Raw genomic sequence first — 16,067 nt, 5'->3', positions numbered from 1 at the left:
TGGTCTAAAAACATCCAGCTGTGCTCTCAGGAACCTGCAGAAACAGGGGAAAGCATGTCTTGTTGCTGAGCCCGCTCTGGGTGTGCAAGTGTTATTTTTAAATCATCGTGCAAAAGTATGTGGTTGCCATCAGCCAGGGCATGTGTGAGCTCCTGTGAGAGAAGGCTTTGCATTTCAAAAGGCAGAAAATGTGGCATGTGCTACTGCTGTTGCTGTGGCAATACCCATGTGCAGTGAATGCTGTAGCATTAAGTCACATGTTAAATAAACGCACAGCTACAACACAAATTAAACTAGCCCAGAGCAGCTGTTATTTAGATGGTGGACATTTTCTTAAATTAAATGTTTTCTTTCCAGTATTGCTATGAGGAGGCAGAGTATTCTAAGTTAATCTCAGCTCACCAGAGATTGACTTAGCTGCCTTTTCTCTTGCTCTGCACAGCTGGGGGACACATCACCAGCTGAATCACGTAGACCCAGGAGAACAGGGCTTCTGCTTGTACTAGCATGAAGGATCTGACTTGCTCCCCATGCTCATACTGTTGTGGCAGTAGACAAAGTTGAGGCACCCACATCTACAGGGTCGAGCTTTATGGATGGGGAGGAAAAGGACAAGAGAAGTGAAGGTGCAACAGGCACAGAAGATATAACACAGAGAACGAGTCATGGGTCCATCGCCTGTGCTGCTGTCCAGCCCCAGGGAATATCACATTGCAAATCTCCAGCAAGTGGTGACGTCCATCTCATGGCACAGGCGCCGTACTGCTTGGTTCTCTGCCCAAGACGTGATACCCCTCTTGCCTCTGGAGTGCAGCTTGCAGAGGGGACCAAGACTGCGCAGTGCCTTGTCTGCATGGACCTGGAAGCATCTTGAGCAGCCACGGATGGACCCTCTCTGAGGGTGAGTGGCTCTGGCTGAGCTGCTGCTGCATGGGGCTGTTAAAGCAAGGAGCCTGCTTGGCTAGAGAGAGAGAGGACACATTTCCTATTCGGGGGCATTCAGAGGCTTGTTTGTAAGCCAGCCCTTGCCCTTCAGCTGTTCTGTCTCCTTAGGCTTCAAGCGTAGCCGTCCACCCCTTGTTCTCCATCTGACACACAAGCCCTGACAAGGCGACTGCTGTCAAAGAGGGCATGACAAATCCTTTGACTGCTATTTTTCACCCAGACCCCGAGAAGCTTCACTGCTCATGCCCTGCTCTGTCCTGTGACAAACATGCTGATATAAGGACCCCCACCACCACTACAGAAACCCAGGTGATTTCAATCCATGGCTTTGTTCATCATGCCAAATCAGCATGTGTGAAAAATAGTCACTTCTATTAGAGATGTGAAAATGCAGTTTTAGCACCTTAGGATGGCTTTTCAATGACTTCAGCAGCTGGCAGCTCCCATTGAAGGATGCAAACAGATTTTCAGAGGAGCTCAAGTCCATTTGAGACACAAAGGGGCCCTTCCCTCACCTACGCAAGCCCATTTCAGAGCCTTGGCTGAGTGCCTTTGCTCATTACCTCCTCTCTCTGCCCTGCAAAGGGAGACCATTGCTGAAACCAGAGATTGTTTCCTCTCCTCAGGTTTCAATGTAATTTTGGAATAGGTTCCTGCTGGGAAAGATAAATCCTGATCTGCCTCCAGCAAGAATCTCCAGTACAAATAATTGGGATTTTGGTTCCATCCAGGGTAGGGATGCAGGGACCAGCAGTGAAACTGGAATGAAGAACTGCCACTGATTCAAGGTCTCTCCACCCCTCTCAGCCCTCCTGACTTTCTTAAATAAGGGAGAATACTTACTTTGAAACCTGCGAAATTATTTTTTGTAGGGAAAAAAAAATCCCCAAAGAAAGAATGTGTCAGTATCAGTGAAGTTTAAGTGTTAATTTTCAACATTCTCATTTAGATCCATTTTCTCTTAACTTTAAAACTTTTGTCCTGCATTGATATATTTTTAATGTGATTGATCTCTTCATATTTCCAGTTATTAAAACAAAATATCTAATTTTCCCAATATTTTTTAAATTTTTTGGTAACAAGCAAATTTAAATTAGATTGCCATTAAATTTGTTGCTGTTTAAAACAAAACCAGATGTCAATGGAATGGAATCTGTTTTCTCTTTATCCCTACTCTAAAGCATCTCATCAGAAGAAATCGAGGAAGCAAAGCACATCAAGAATAGCTACCTGCAGAATATAGTCGGGCACATATTCTAGGAAATTAAGTTGCACTTCAGCCCAGGAAATCAAACGTGATTAAGCAACTGAGATGATCTATGAAAACAGGAATCCCCCAACGATATGCACACCGAGTTCTGTCAGTGAAGGATGATTAGCTGATGATTTTATTCACAGGCTGGCTGACTCCAGTGTTACTGCGAGCGCGTTTCCCAGCAGCTGGCAATCCTCTGGGGTTTTCTGACTTGGCGGCAGGCGGTACGGAGTATCACACCGCTCTGCTAACTACCCATGCTCGGCGCTCGTGGCTGTACCCAGACCCTTCCCTCCCAGAGCAGGACACAGGTGCTTCCTCTCTCCCCTCTCCCGGAGCAGCCCACCTGTGAGCTCCCATTTCACTTCAACACGAAGCGTTTGGGTTCACAGAAGATGTGAAACCTCAACGTGGCCAGCCAGCTCCCGACCTTTAGGACATGCCTTGCTCTTGCTTTGCACCTTATCAGAAGAGACCATCTATAATTGTCCCTGCAAAGATCACTCGGTTGCACAGGCACTGCCTAAAGTCTGGGGACTGGGTGGGAAGGAGGGTGTTGTACCACTAAGGAAGGGAAACTCTCTTCCACAAGGAAAAAGCATTGGGCTCAAGACCTTACACCCCTTATACTTCCTTCCCCAAGCTCACAAACGGCACTGGCTTCCTGTCACAGCATTACTGGTCTCTCACCAGCTCTGTTCTCCCTCTTCTGAAATACTCCCATGGTGTCTCTATCCAGCCATCTTGAATGGCATCCAAAAGCTCTTCCCTTCCCCCTTCCCTTCCCATCGGCCTCTTCATTTCCAACACCACCTGCTCTCTAGCTTTGCATTTTCTCTGCTTATCACAGGGATTTTCGAGGATGCCACCCAGTACATGACATGTCTTTGCAGTACGTGAAATCCCAAAGGCACCTCTGGTGTCACAGCTATGCAAGCAGGTGCCCGGGCTAAGGCACCAAGAGCCAAAAAAGTCAATCACCCACCTGTGTGTATGTGTGCCTTGGTTTGCATCTTTGCTTTGTATTTTACAGGGGAAAAGGCAAACGGGCTCCCCCTTGCTAATAGTTCCTAAAAAGAGGCCTAAATCACAGCCTCAGCTTGTCTTCTTCATGTCAGCACAGGCATTAGGTCATCAGCCTTGTCCTGCCAGTAATTGTTAGCTGCCCACAAACCCCTGCTGAAACAGGTTGGAGAGCTTTAGGAGCGAAATCCTCCTCCAGGGTTTCGAACAAGTTTCACAAGACGGTCCAAAGCCTCAGCAGCTGGAACAGTGATACGATGTCATGTGCGGCAGATGAGGTGTTAATACTTGTCCATAATGGATTTGCTGGGATGTGTTTCACGTTTCCTCCACCTGTTGCCCCTCTCTCGTGGAGTCCTCTCTTCCCTGGGGTTTTGTCTTCATTACTTAAGATGTCTGTTCGTGGGGAAGTGGAGCTTGGTTGACCTTACTCTTTTTCACCTTACCTTCTTGTCTCTTCCTGACACGAGGGCTCACCAGTTCCCAGGAGTGGGATGCGTGGTCTGGGGAGAAGGAAAACAGGCACAGCCTCCTCTAAGGCTGTTAAGCTAACCAACTAATTAATAGCTTGCTGATTGCACTCTTAAAAGAAGTACAGTTAAAAGAGGACACGTAGTGTATATCTTCTTTGCCTTAAGAGACGGTTGTAAATCAATTTACCTATTACACAAAATGGGATTACTTGGCTTGCTATGTTACGTAATTTTCTGGACCAGCTGGTGGGGAGAAATCCTAACCAAAACCGAGCTCCTGCTCCACTGCACAGATGGGATTTCTCTCCTCATGCCACACATTCAGTCCTGATCCCGACGTTTTGTCTGCGTACACAAAATGGGTACATTAAATGATCCTGCCAAACATATATGACCTCCTAGAAGTTTATACTTGCGAGGAGAGAAGAATAAAGGTCTGCACTGTATCTAAACAGGCATCCTTCCTAGCACATGTTCTCAGACAGGCTTTGGGGGTGGGGAAGAAAGGTGAAATCGTCGGAGCTCAGAAAACCTGGGTCCTCTCTCCTGCTCGGGCCACAAATGTCCTGAGAAAGTTTTGTTTCAATTTTTTCCCCTAAGAACACAAAAAAGTATCTGATGCTTTGTCCGAAGTGCCCATATACCACTAAAAACTGTCTGGCGTCTCAGGTCCTTAGATTAACTCAGTGAACTGAGTCTGGTACCTTAAACCATATGTAGTCACTTAAGACCAGATTAAAAACCAAACACACACCTGTAAGTGAGGTGACAAAGCATGTCTGTGGTCAAGCAGGGATGTAAACCCAGGGCTCTAGTTAATGCCCAACTTATTTCTAAAATAGTCTGCCTGTGCCTCCATTTCCCAAGCTATCAACTGGGGTGAAAAGACTCCACTCCCTCACAGGCACGAGGCAAAGCTAAACACGTTCAGCTATTGCATTGATCTATAAAGGACCAGGGACTGGTAGCAGTAACAAGATGCACAAATTAGAAATTAAAATTACTTTTAATAGCAAAATAAGCCACAGTACAAGTAGGGCCAAATCTCTTCAAAGGTCAGTTGCATCAAGGCCTGGATTGCAACGAGGACTGTGACAGAAACATTTTGGGGACAATGCATTATGGCAACTAGCAGTGAAATGAAAACTGAACTTCCTCCCATGTTGGAGTTGAAGGCCAGTGGACTATTTAGTCTGACCTCCTGTAAGGTGTAGGCTTTAATGCGTCACCCAGTGTTTCCACTCAAGCCTTACGGCTGGAGTCTGACTAAAGCACAACCTCCAGAAAGTCTGGGCTTAATCGGCTGAAGGAGACCCTACCACCGGTCCCAAAAGTCATGCTCTCTTCGTGTGTGTGGGGAGGAAGGCTGGCTCAGGCCCCCGTGCTTGTCACCAGCGGTGGAGGAGGAGGCGGTCGCCTCCACTTTCCAGAGGAAGTCGCACGCTGGGTTTTGCAGCCCGGCTCACATCAGCGCCTACGTCGTCTTTGTCACGGCAACGGCAGGGGAGATCCGTCAGACAGCCCTGCGTGGAAGGCTCCCGAACGCAGCATCCCACAGCGGGGCTGGAGCAGCGTGACTGGGCCAGGAGAGCGCACCCACCGCGTCAGAACCTGCGGCTTCGGAGAGAAACCACGTACGGCCCCGGCGAGAGCACCGCCGGGCAGGCTGCACACTTCTGCGGCAGGAAAGTGGTCTATACGACGCAGCTGATGTCACGATTGACTGATAGGGGGGTTGAGGAATCCCCCTCCCACTCCAGGCAGCTCAGCAGCCCCCTTGCCAGCTCACTCCCTCCCTCTTTGCTTCCCTCATCCCCAAATCACTTCCTCTGCTGGGGCCAGTGCAAGCCGTGGTGGGGCTGTGCTCTGGGGCTGATCCAGGTTTTGTGCACACGAAAATCCATCCAAACCCGAACCGCAGCCTGTGTTTGTTAGCAGGGCTATTTTCAATGCCAATGGCACTACAGAGGGTGAAATGACACGTCGTGGTGGAGAGGCTGCGACCGAAAGTGGGAAATGCTCTTCCTCCTCCCATCCCTGCTCGTCCCTGTCCTCACCCCCGCTCCGGGGAGAAGTTCCCATTGCCTCCTTTGTGTTGGCTTCAGGGCTCGTAAGACCTGCTTCAGCTCATTAATCTAGCAGAAAATGATCTCGTTTGACTTGCTAGGTTATTTCTTTCACTGGGATGCTCTGTGAACCCAGGTTAAACCACTCTTTGTAACCTCCTAAAAAACGCCTCCAGTGATTTCAGTGGTTGGGGTCACAGCGTGGGCCACCCACGGCTGCCCTGCGCAGGAGGGGGACAGCATGCAGCAGCGGGTGGGCAGGATGAGAGCAGGGCTCAGGGTGGGGGGACCCTTCCAAACCAGCTTCATCTCCAAAGGAAACGGCAATCAGCAGCCTGGACGCAACACCAGCTGTAATGATCCCAAACAAGCCTTTGTTTTCTGCAGAAAATAAGGTGTGTTTTGTACTTAACAACAGAAGAAAACCAGCCAGACCTAGAAGAGCACAGACAAAATATCAAAGCAACCCAATTTCTAAGAAATTACTTAAATTGCTGCATAAATATGTGCATTTAGTTGCTGCATGTGGCTTTCCCAGTGAGTGAGTGATTCTCTTGCTATTTGACTGTAGAGACCTTTGCCAACCTTCAAATTTTCTTGAAAAAATGACCCCTTTTTCACTTCTAGGACTGCCAAAGAGCAGAGTCAATGTGGAAAAGGCATGAAAATCTTAACGCTTGGGAGCAGGGTTAAATTATTTGACAAGATGATCCACAGGGAGACTTGCAATGCTGTGAGAAAAGGGAACCTGCATTTTTCATGGTTCTCAATGCAACAGTAAAATACCGAGTTTTTCAGAAAGGTCAAGGATAAAGTTCATGACTGACAGTTAAATAACTGACCAGACCTAGTGCTTTTCACAGCTTGATCCAGTAGCGAAAGGAGTGCTGCACACACACAGCTGGGGTTTGTGCCCTGGTTGTTTTGCACAGGGGAAGCACCAACTGCTCCGATTTCCCTGCTGCAGCTCTGTTGCCCACAAATATCCTGTGGCCCAGCTGGGCTGCCAGAGCAATTATGTCTCCCAATTGTCTGATCATCTCTCTGGGTTATTTCTGAACTGGAGAGCTAAACGTATGCAGCTTCTGCAACATGTTCACATGGTTGTCACAACTCTGCTTGCCCCAGCAAAGCACACGGCAAGTGCCTGCACCGGAGCACTGCTAGCGGGACAGCGTGGGTGTGAGACCACCCCTTGGGTACCACGCTGGGATGCCCACCAATACACATTTCAATCTGTTGTAGGTGTCTCCAGGCATTCGGGTTCTGAAAAAACAAGCTACAATTAGCTGTCCAGGCAAAAGTCCTATCCTTCCACAGATCCTGGTATTTGATTCTTACTTTGGCTTCTTTTGTACTGCAGGAGTGCATTTGCCCTCCTCCCCCAAACACAATGCCTTCTCCATTATAAAGTTGAAACCTCTCTGCAAAACCCTGGTGTCAGTTTGCTTTAGTCCCATCGATAATCGTTGAATAATTAAAAAATAAACCTGAGAATGTTGAGTGCTTCTTTCTCCCTCCTCTCCCTCCCAATTATACAACACATTGATAAGATCATTAGTAATCTCTTAACATCTGCTTTTCATGTTTGTTGTCCCTGTTGCTGTAATAGTTTTGCCTTTTAAAATTGCAGAACTTGGCTTTTCAAGAGTGACTGAGGTTGTGTGGGAGAGAAGTTTGCATCCTTGCCAGGCCCCCAAGGATATGCTTTATATCTGGACTGCTTAAAATCTCCCTCACCATCAAGGCTTCTGTTGTAGCTACCATAATTTCTGTTTTGTTATCGTGTAGGGCGTTCTCTTTTGTCATTGTGTATGACCTTCTTAGTCTAGAAATGTCACTCTAACACAGAGTGGTATTGCTTGGTTTCTTTTCCTGTTGGAAAACTTTGTTTAGTAACTTTAATTCAAAGGTCTCTTCTGCACTTGAGATGTGTGAACTGGGACCAAATTTCCTACATAACCCAGACCAGAAAATTTCACCAAGTGGCTAATAACAAAATAAGAAAAGAGGATATAGGATGCAAATTGCTGTGACTTTGAGGAGGTCCTGTTTGCTCTTTATTCTAAACACTAGGAAACAGATTTCCAAGTGCCTGGACCATGCAGTGGCAGCACTCTTATCTGGCTACTGCAGAGCACTCCTGGAGCAGTGCTGAGCATGATTTGCTGTTCCAAAAGTGTCTTAATGCAAAACAATAGTATGTTGGGGATCAACATCTATATATGCCAGACATCAAGAACAAACACAACTGTCCAGGGAGGACCCTGTTTGAATTCTGTCCTGGCGTGCCCATTTGTCAGAATCATACTTTGATCATCTGATGAGTCAGTGGAGTCTTCTTCACACAGCAACACCAATCGTTTTTAAGCTTTGTGATGGTCTTTGCTGACCCAACCACTGCCCAGATGTCTTGGAGACAGACTGCATCACAGAAAAGCTGCACAAACTCCAAAAAGCCCCCTTGAAAACGAGACTGAAAGTAAGTAATCTAAAAGCCTGGTACAAGCATAGAGCCTTCCCAAGAATCCCTTCAGGACAGCAATCCTTCTCAGGAGGATTACGCTAAACCACTTACTCAGCTATACTAGACTTCACGGTACAGCACTGTGCTAATCCGCACCCAGGAGATAAACACCTCATGCCATGGGAAGCCAATGTGATGCGAATACTCCATGTGTAATAAAACCTGCAGTAAAACAATGCTTCCAATGCATTATGAAGTCCTATTATGGATCAGTCCTACAGCTGCCTCTTGGGTAGAGCTGTTAACTAAGGTGATTGACTTACATTTGAACAAAACTGCAATCAGACACCTACAGAAGTACAGCTTAGGAGGTCTTTGTTTTTGAAGCAGATCCTTTTCTATCTGTGCATGGCCAGCACTCACAACAGAGGTCCTCCACTGCTGTCACTTCTTGGCACATGACAGACTGAGAAGTTCCAGCTATGATGTCGCAAGCAGAGCTGCCCAGGCGATGTAGAGATCCAGTCCTTTTTCATCGTAGGGGGATGAGTTGTTCTGTTCCCCTAGCCAAGCTTGGAAAATCTCACCCCTCATTTTATTATTAAAAATATTTTCGGTTTTGTGGAGGAGGGTTTGCTGATATTCCAGACATGAGAAGGCAACTGCTTTGTGATCTTGTAACTAGGGACCAAATGAGAGCTTGTTAGAAAATGGGAACGGATTGAGGGGCAGTTGCACTTTTCCCACCTAACTCCTGTGGTTTTTTGCATTACAATTCAATAGCTTAAACAAGGCTTCTACCACAGATCTTGTGATATAGGGTGTTTTCCAGGAAGCCCATCTTCTTGGGAATCAGAGCAATATCTAAGACTCTCAAGAGTCAATATTAAAAGTGAAAGCACTGGTTTCTAGTTCACAGGACTGAAAAATGGGGGCAGTAGGAAGCCTTAAAATTCAGAAACGGGCCACAAAAACAACCCACCCTGAAATCTTGGCATTTTGTTGTTGTTTTCGGAAGGTGTAGCTAAGGGCTTTTTATTGCTTGTGCTTTAACCTCCAAGCAGAGTGAGCAGTGTTACAGTGAGTACTAATCAACTTCCCTGCATGTTGCCTTGGGAAAGAAAACCAGAAATTATTGTCCCATGTGGGATAAATTAGCACGTACCTCTAAAGATAATGCTTCCTGGTCCATATATTGTAAGACCAGGCACAACCATAAAATTCATGTAGACATCCTGGCCAAGCCGTGGTCGAGGTATACAGGTGATAGCAGACCACACAGCCTGTCCATTTCTTCTCATACTAACATCAGCGCTTTGCCTGAGGAGGAGTCAAAGGGCTCTTCCTCAGGCAGTGGCATCTCCTCCAGGGAAATCCCACCCAACTCTGTTTATGTCCTGTTCCTTGTGGCATGCTGGGCTTTGCTTTGCAGTCCCTCCATCAGTTGAGGAGCCAGCACTTTTGTTGGACCCTGTTGGTCCTTCAGCTGCGCATAAGGCAGAGTAACAAATAAATAAATACACAGCTAATGTTTTGTGGTAGAATTTAGATTCTCCTTCTCTCAGCATTTTGTATGGAAAAAAAGCTGTCGGAGATAGGTACTGGAATCTGGTCACTCCATCCAGCATGTATGGCTCTTTTTTGTTGTAGTATCGCTACATTTCATCTTCTCAGGGGATTTGGAAGAACAGGGTGCCTAAAATATTTATGCTTGGAGCAACAAAAATAAAGTGAAAACCCCAGGTGTAGACAATTCTCTATCAAATTCACTATCAGTGTTGCATGTGCTCTTTGCTAGGGATTTATTTTTCTCTTAAGGGAAATGTAAGAGAAGAAGCTCAAGGCCTGTTAAATAAACCTTTTCTATCCAACTCTTAAATTGTCTGCGATTTCTCCTAGTGACAAAGCTGCACTGGACTGGTTACAAACTCCATTATAAGGAGACGATTGTAAAGAGTCATCTTGAAAGTAATTAATCTTATCTAAGTCTTTAATTGTAAATGCATGAAATGATACTATGCTAAACCTAAGGGTGCTTCATTTGCTGCTGAATACTGGTCATAGGATAGGATTTGTGCCACCTTATCGATCTGTGTTTACACAACACCACTGAGCAGACAAGCTTAAGGAAAGGACCACATTTCCTTTGATAAGGGTTATGCCAGCTACCTCCCAATGTCCTGACAACAGGGAGGAAGGGAATGAACTTGCTCCCTTTGATTCAGAGGTGTGGGCTGTGCACAGGTCTCCATTTCATTTAAGACAGAAGATTTGTAGGCAATATCCTCCTCTTTGATATTCTCCCTCAAGAATATCTGGAGGGAAAGAGCCCATCTGAGCAGAGCAGACTAGGGTGCCACCTTCTCCTTAGCCCCGGCCACACCTAGCGGTCTTCCTCCAGAAGGCAAGTGTATAGGGTATTAATTACTTTTTTCTCATAGCATTACTTCTCTCCCAGCTCAGTTTCCTAAACTGACTCGCTTTCCAGCCCCACCAATGCTAGTGCTGGCTTGAAGGAGGGAACAAGACCACAGCAGCCCTGACTTACATCTGCACGAAGATGCTGTGATGCTGCACATCCCATTGCTGTGCCTGTTAAGGCTGTGCCCATTTCAGGTACCCAGACGCCCCAGGACAGAGATGAGGAGCTCTTCAGGAAGAAAGGTCGCATTGCCTTGCATGCATGGGTGAGCCAAGCACACTGCGAGCAGCCCAGGAATACAAATCAGAAGCCATCGCTGCTCTGGCTAGCAAACAAAGTGGAGAGAGCCAGTCAGTCATTTCTAACTGAACAGTGGGGTGACGTGCAGTGTAAGTTCATTCATCCACACACATTCTCTCTCTCTCCCCTCCCTCTCCCAAGAAAGTAAATGCCACATCTTTTGTGTTTCTTAAAATATCCCTTGTTAACATAATGAGGCCATTGACAGTAACCTCAAGTCAGCATCCTACCTCGATTCTGACAATTCAGCAGCATCCTCACTGCTCCAAGGAATTGGAAAACACAAGCAGTGCGGAAAACACAAACATCAATGTGCAAAACAAACACATCTGATGTATCAGAGCAGCAACAAAGAGCCTCCAGAGACTGCAGAGAAAGCACCTATTTGTTGGGGAGAGCAAACCCGGGGGACATAATGAGCTGGTGAGGCACGGTTCAGCTTCTCAGGATTCAGAAGGTAATTAAAGAAGGCAGAAGTCAGCAGAACAGCATATTACACCATGACTTTAACAAAGTCATCAGCATTCACCCCCTATTGAGAAGTCTTCTCTTTCCCTCTGCCCCCGCCCCCGGCACATTTTATTACCAAAACCCACGGTCATCTCGCATAAATGGAGAAGTTAATTTTAAAACTTTCTCAAAATGCAACTTGGAATCTTAGACTTTCTGTGCAGGAAACCTATAGAGGAAATAAAAGAAAATCAAGTAAGAAGAAGGTTACTCAGACAGTGAAAGGAAATGAAACTACAGCTGCAAAACTTCATGGATTTTTATGGCTGGGGAAGCCCACAGCAACATTTTGGTCTCCTGCCAGCATTGGTAGCAGCACAAAACCCACCACCATATGGTTAGATCAGTACATATCTGCCACAAGCTCTTCTGAAACCAGGCCTGATACCTGGAGCCAATACAGCTCTGTCCTGAGTTCAAAACAAGCATTTATTTTAAACATATTTTAAACATCAGTAAAAGAAAAACCTGTCTACAGATGATTGCCACAATATACTGATTGGAATGGGATATATCTGACACTGAGGAGTATGCAGGGCTAAAGGGTTGCTTGCAAGCTAGTGTGGTTACACACTTCCACATTTTAAGGTCCTTGGAGATGGAGTTTTGGTAGAAGAACTTGTTCTCTTTCATTTGCTGTTTCATTTTCACTCATAGCTAACTATCCTGTGTGTGGCCAAACCTGGACAAGAAAACATTGTTAGGAGAAGGAGTGATGTCATGGCATTTCCAAGCAGGCAGGGTACCCGGGCATTGCAGCAGTGTGTTGCCATTACTGCAGTAACCAGAATATTAGGAGACTTTTCCAGAATGACGCAGTACAGAGAACAGCAGGCTTGCCCACGCTGCTTTGCAAGGCCAGCACCACATGGCCCAATACATCATCCCAAAAGAGGCCAGACCCTCTTTACAAGCTTACATTTCCAGAAAAGAGGAAAAGATCAAAGCTGTGGGAGTACTTTTAAATAGAGCAAGAACTGCTTCACTCTGTTCTGCTGCACGAAAGAGGGACTTTGTTGGAGAATTAATTGCTTTTTTGTCAAGAGAGTAACTTTGTACTGCCTCTACCCCATTCCCAGCCACACTGACCTTCATTACACCTTGACTCTTTCAGCCCATCTGGCCATAAATTAGGACAGATGAGTTACACCCTTTCCTTCTCCTGTAGTGCACATGGACATCAACATGTGCTGTTGGCACATAAAAGCTTTTGCCCTTTCTGTTTCCCTCCCTAGATAATGAGCCATCTATTAAGGCGTCAGATGCAGTTTTAGCTGGTAATATCTTACGTAATTATGTGGGTGAACAACAGAGACAGAACAGAAGATGGTGGAGACCAAGAAAAGCTAAACAGGCAGAATTTCCAGAGCCCCAAGAGCTGTAATGTCACCAGTGCTCTTCCCCTTCCAAATGTCTCTGCTGCTGGAGCCTGCAAGAAAAGGTTTGCTTCCCACAACTCCCACGCAGCTCTCTTCTGCACCTGTAATGTTTCAGATTCTTTTAAAATAAGCCTCGAAGCCCAGTCTATCCCACCAGTGTCAAGTTCTTACATCAAGCAGCTTAGGACAGCTGGACATCAACCAGTCCAGTCTTAGGCCTGAACTCCCAGCGGAACAGGGTTTTGTCTGAGATTTGTGTGTCTCATCAATCCCCCACTCTTAACTGTCAGCCAAGTAATATCTTTCCACTCGATTTCTTTGGTATAATGTCCACCGTGTGTTTGCATGCTTTTCCTTAGCTTGTGCCTATATTCACCTGGACTTCCAGATGCTCTCTGGTCAAAACTGGTGCAACTAAGGCTGCCACCCTTACTCAGCCAGGAAATATTGCAGAGCCAGTCTTCTGAACACGAAAATAGTAATCCTGGTACCAAACAGGGAACAAGTGTGTAAGAAACACAAGAAGCTAAATACATCTTTCAGACCTCAGTGAAGTATGGGTAGAATGAACAGTCACAGGTAGCAGCTGGATTTGGGTCCCAAACATTGCTTTGCTGCAGTGCAGATCTGTGATTTGTTCTAAATGTGCGTGCAAATCCACCCCAAGTCTCATAGCCTGATCTGAATGGTGAGTTTGGCCATGGGATGAAAAGAAAAGGTTTTGGGTTAAGTTTTGGGCAAACTGCTACTGATCTTACCATTTTGTTATTCTTACTCCAGTTACTCACCCATCCCTACCCTAAAGCTGACATAAGCTTGGCTCACAGACCTCTCCTGTGGGATCCACTTGTAGCTGCCAGCCCTGCACGCACACGCACATTAAATCTTACCTAATGAATAATTACCAGGGGACTGGGACATTTCATTTGCCTGATAACAGCACACACCTCAGGGAATGAAATAACGTTTCGAGGCTGGACACAAATGCACGTAACACAAAGATGTCACGGTTTACCCCTGATGACAGTCATTGCAAAGCCCAGACACAACATGAGGAAACAGGTAGGGGAAAAAGTGCCCTGTGGGGCTAGACTCTGTATATTAACCTGGGAATAAGCAGTTTTTCCTTGGAAGATTTTATAATTTAGGACAACAGCGCATGGGTGAGATGAAGTACTGCTATTTTCACATCACAGATTGGAAATGGATGCACAAATGTGAGAAATGATTTGCACAAGATTGCACAAAAACTTGGTGGCAGAGTCACAGACCCTTTCTCCTTTGCACCCATTTCTCGATGCTTTACCTACAACATCTTCCCTCTTACTAGTGGTGTGCGAACCAAAGAAAGTTCAGAGTGGGGAGCTTTGCTTGCACAGGCACAGCAGGAATGCTGAAGGTCACCCAGACTTTCAAATAAAAGCTGGAAATCCTGCGTGGATGTACTGTCTCTGGCCCAGGGCTACATCTGAGCCCCCAGCCCCAAGAAAACAGATGCTTTGCTGGGATACTCACTCCAGAGAGCTGTTACACTGCCTTCTCTGCTGCAGCAAAAGTAGATATGATCACCTGCCCATTGCATAGCCACAGACAGCCTTTACATCAAATGTTCTCCTCATTTTCATTTCATACTGGTGAAAAATACTCGGCTGATTGCACTGGACTCTACTTACCCATACGCCGCAGTGATGAAATCTCTCCTTCACCTCACCCAGCCAATGCACGTGCACCAGAATGTACTGGGACCAGCTTGAGGGCTGGAGGGGCAGTTTGGTTTCCATTGTTCGCTCCCACATTAGCCTCTCAGACAAAAATGCAAAGAAAAGACTGCCAAGTGGGAGGTCAGGGAGGCAGGCGCACACTTGTCTAACCGGATTTGCAGTGACACCGTGTTTCTAACCCACAGGCCAGCAAACACGCTGCTGCTGGTGCAAGGTTGGTTTCCCTCCTGCCAAAGGGACCTAGATTTGTGCTGGTAACAGATTTGCATTCAGTAACATAGTGTAGTCTTTGCTTCTAATTTCTTGCATGGCTGACTCCTTTGCCCACCATGTTAGAAGGGAATTTGAGTCCAAAATGTGAAAGAACATCATGCAGGAGGCAGAATGATACTGGGGCAAACAGTACAGGATCCTGTAAATAAAGACTACGTGGGAAGGAGCATTCAGAAAAAGTGCTGAGTTAATATGTTATGAACAACTTTAAATTTGGATACAACTATGTTATCAGGTACACAGAATACAGAAGTTAATATGTTTTCTGATCTCTAAAAGGGATAGTTTATAAATAGACTTTTAGGTCTATTAAAATATCTTTTAAGACCCATGAAAGCATTCAGTAAAGACATCAAATTATATTTATCCCTTAAACTCACCACAAAATGGCTACAGCCTTTCCCTTTTTTTTTTTTTCCCCTTTGAAAAACAATAGGAAACAAACTGGTTTATCTTACTATACCTGCTGTAAATACCTTTATGGTAAGGTAATTGCTAAGTGCATTGTGTTGAACAATTCGTTACTTTGTTAGAGGACCATTTGTCATGCCCTTTGGAGATAGCAGAAGAGAATTCTCCCATGACCTTTGGAAAATGAAATCAGTGGCATTACTCTGAAGCCAAAGTCGAGAAGTTTAAAAACAGACTTAAGAAGGGTTTCCCATGCCTCCTGAAAAAGACACAATCTGCACTTCCACTGGAGCCGAGCTAGCTTATTCCAGCCGTTTTTAGACCATTAATGATTTGTGCCTAACTAGTACTTAGGGTAGGTGATTCACTGATGAAAGCGCTGCAGGGCTCCCTGTCCTGTGCACAGCCCTGCTCTCGTCATCACAGCAGTACAGGACATAACACCGTGGGCTGCCTGTACTGGAGAGAAGATCATGAGCTCGATTGTGTGCTACAAAGGGAGAGCCATTATCAGGCACTGCCTTGCCAGGCTGGGTGAAAAACCACCTCTGCAAATTGCATAATGCCCCTGGATGTTCCCAGCAGTGGCATGGCAGGCCCACAGGGCTGGCACTTGGACAGGGAGGAAGCTGGAGCTCCTCCCTCCCAGCATGGGAAAGCTCAGGAGAGCTGTTGTGCAGGCAAAAAAACCCCTTGCTTATCTCCTGGGAAAGAGCTGTGCTGTTCTGGAGTGACGTCTGATGCACAGAGTTGTGGTCATGGATCAGAGGGAGCCCAGCATGGCAGCAAGATACAGTGCAGAGCTTTGGGGAGCACCTAGAG

The sequence above is a fragment of the Haliaeetus albicilla genome, chromosome 11 (assembly GCF_947461875.1).
Source record: "Haliaeetus albicilla chromosome 11, bHalAlb1.1, whole genome shotgun sequence".
NCBI classification, from domain to species: domain Eukaryota; kingdom Metazoa; phylum Chordata; class Aves; order Accipitriformes; family Accipitridae; genus Haliaeetus; species Haliaeetus albicilla.
This window is presented reverse-complemented; position numbering follows the sequence as displayed.